General features: G+C 37.4%; 1 protein-coding gene across 1 annotated transcript in view; it reads left to right on the plus strand.

Moving 5' to 3' along the window:
• DLX4 (distal-less homeobox 4) overlaps positions 1–3,514 on the plus strand; it is a 15,127-nt gene that overhangs the window by 1,079 nt on the left and 10,534 nt on the right. The gene's annotated exons all lie outside the window — the stretch shown is intronic.

Genomic DNA, 3,514 nt, shown 5'->3' on the forward strand with positions numbered 1-3,514 from the left:
TCCAAGTCAAATGATATCATTTCACATTATATTATTCTATCATAATGTATTATTCTATTTTATTTTCCATTCTGAACAGATTTACCTCTTTGTTTTTACTTGTTGATACCAATTGATATTAGCAGTCATATCCTTTTATTATGAATTCTATAACTCGCAGATTCGGTATAACCGTATAATAAGATCACTCTATGTTTAAGGTTTACACTGGATGCAAGTTATGAAGTAAATGTACATTTAGTCAACTGGTAAAATGAATGACGCAAGAGACTTGTGATGTGTGGTCAGCCTGCCTAGTGGTCATGTTATTGGGGCCCTTACACAAGCTCTGGACTTCAGCGTTTATTCCCTGAGCTGGAGTCAGTGGAGACCCGGGGGGCGCAGCAGTCTGTGTGCAATGCTATAACTTACACTGGGAATGCAGAGCTGTGTATTCCTGAGCCTTGGATCAATTATAAATGGAGCAGTACAGTACATCAGAATAACTATGTGTCTGTGTGTGTGTGTGTGTGTGTATAGCATGTCTACAAATACATTCACATCATTTATTTTGCCGCCACTTTGAGATACACGAAAATCAAGTATTTTTTATGGGCCATTCATTTGATATTTATCTATCTGTCTATCTAATATCTCTCTACCTCTCTATCAATGTGTCTATCTCTCTCTCTCTCTCTATCTACCTATCTCTCTATCAATGTGTCTCTATCTATCTATCTATCATCAATGTATCTATCATCAATGTATCTATCATCAATGTATCTATCATCAATGTATCTATCATCAATGTATCTATCATCAATGTATCTATCATCAATGTATCTATCTATCTATCTAATATCTATCTATCTATCTATCTCTCTATCTCTCTATCTACATCTATCTATCTAATATCTATCTATCTGTCTATCTAATATCTCTCTACCTCTCTACCTCTCTATCAATGTGTCTATCTCTCTCTCTCTCTCTATCTACCTATCTCTCTATCAATGTGTCTCTATCTATCTATCATCAATGTATCTATCATCAATGTATCTATCATCAATGTATCTATCATCAATGTATCTATCATCAATGTATCTATCATCAATGTATCTATCATCAATGTATCTATCTATCTATCTATCTATCTAATATCTATCTATCTATCTATCTATCTATCTATCTATCTATCTATCTATCTATCTATCTACCTATCTATCTATCTATCTCCCTATCTCTCTATCAACATCTATCGATCTAATATCTATCTATCTGTGTATCTAATATCTCTCTACCTCTCTATCTCTCTACCTCTCTATCAATGTGTATCTATCTATCTATTATCAATGTATCTATTTATCTATCTCTCTATCTCTCTATCTACCTATCTCTCTATCAACATCTATCTAATATCTATCTATCTGTCTATCTAATATCTCTCTACCTCTCTATCTCTCTACCTCTCTATCAATGTGTCTATCTCTCTCTCTCTCTCTCTCTATCAATGTCTATCTATCTATCTATCTATCTATCTATCTATCTATCTATCTATCTATCTATCTATCTATCTATCTATCTACCTATCTCTCTATCAATGTGTCTATCTATCTCTCTATCTACCTATCTATCTATCTATCTATCTATCTATCTATCTATCTATCTATACATCAGCCTATTTATTTATCTAGATATTTGTCAGTCTATCTTTCTAGACAGGACCAATAAATGGAAAGATAGATAGTTAGATATCTCTATTAATAGATAAAACAATATAGATAGATAAATGGATAGATAGATAGATACATAGATAGATAGATACATAGATAGATGTAGATAGATGTAGATAGATAGATAGATAGATAGATAGATAGATAGATAGATAGATAGATAGATAGATAGATAGATAGATAGAAGATACAATAGATACATAGATACATAGATAGATGGATGGATAGATAGATGGATGGATAGATAGATAGATGGATGGATAGATAGATAGATAGAAGATACAATAGATACATAGATACATAGATGGATGGATGGATAGATAGATGGATGGATAGATAGATGGATGGATAGATACATAGATCGATACATAGATAGATACATAGATGGATGGATAGATACATAGATCGATACATAGATAGATACATAGATGGATGGATAGATACATAGATCGATACATAGATAGACACATAGATGGATGGATAGATACATAGATCGATACATAGATAGATACATAGATGTAGCCAATTATCTGGTAGGTTTATTTGGACTAGGACTATGTACATCCCGTTGTATTTCAGTTTCCCGCTCTGAGATGACAGTGAGCTGTGATGAGTTGTTGGGGTTGCTGAGTATTGTATTATAAGGGATTGATGTTTTGCCTGAACACCTCCTTCCTTCTTTCCTTCCTTCCTTCCATGTGACAGTCTCGGCGTCCATCGTCTTTCATGGTCATTTCTCTGCTCTCTCTCCGTTCTTCTAGCTCCTCAGTGGTTTGTCTGCGTTTCCTGATCTACACATAATCTCTGGGTTATGATAATCTCTTCCATGTCTTGTTTATTTTGGACATCGTCACTTCTCCACGCTAACACCTTCTTTTGTTCCAGATAAATATTCTGATCTCTCTTCTGCAACTTTCTACATCTTCCCTCCATTTTTAGTCTTGAATTCACGCTGCAGTTGCTGAGCCGGCAGCAGTGGACAATCCGCCGTCCTGGCATTTCATGTAAATTTCTATGGTGGGGGATGTATGTGCCACAGATATGGACTCACAATAGAGGCTTATGATGTGTCATTTTCTACCCATTTTAGGTATACCTGACTCTCCCTTGCCAGCTATTGTATTCTGACTGGCAGTGCCTAGAGCTGATTGGCTGCTGTCACTGTTCGGCCAACAATTTTCCACCTGGCTCCTTTGACACAAGTCCATTCAGTTGGGTGGTGCTGGTAGGACCACCATGGATTGAATATTGGCCAGGAAGTCACCAGGAAATGGCCAAAATGAGTTCCATGTAAGGCCAGCTTTAGACAGTTGTCACCAGAACAGGTGTCCCTATTGGAAGAATTCCCCTTACCTCCTGTTCTGGTGACAACTGTAAGAATTTTTGATTCTCCCTCACATTCATTCAATGTCACTAGGAGAAATAGGGAGGGTGGATCCCCAGAACCTCCCTAGACAGAGGCTTCAACACTTGAAGGCTCTATCCAAAGCTTCAAAGCAGACCTATACTCGGGGGTTACTTAAAGCTTATGTTATCAGTTTTTGCTGGGATGGATTTCAAAATGAGTTGCAATACCTTTCCTAGAACCAGGGCCATCCCTGTAAATAGGACAGCCTGAGGTCCTGGTCTCAGTCGATGGTCCTCCTGGATCCAACGATAAGGATCCAGGAGGACCATGTGCAGATCACGTGATCACTGTGGGGTCACAAGCCAGAGTGTCCCAGGTTGGTAAGAGCTCATAGCAATCTATGATGCTTTGGCTGGCATCCTGCCCAGCTCCTGGCAACCAGGTAACACCACACCTG

Source organism: Nanorana parkeri, unplaced genomic scaffold (genome assembly GCF_000935625.1).
Source record: "Nanorana parkeri isolate BGI_ZX_2015 unplaced genomic scaffold, ASM93562v1 scaffold96, whole genome shotgun sequence".
Classification (NCBI taxonomy): domain Eukaryota; kingdom Metazoa; phylum Chordata; class Amphibia; order Anura; family Dicroglossidae; genus Nanorana; species Nanorana parkeri.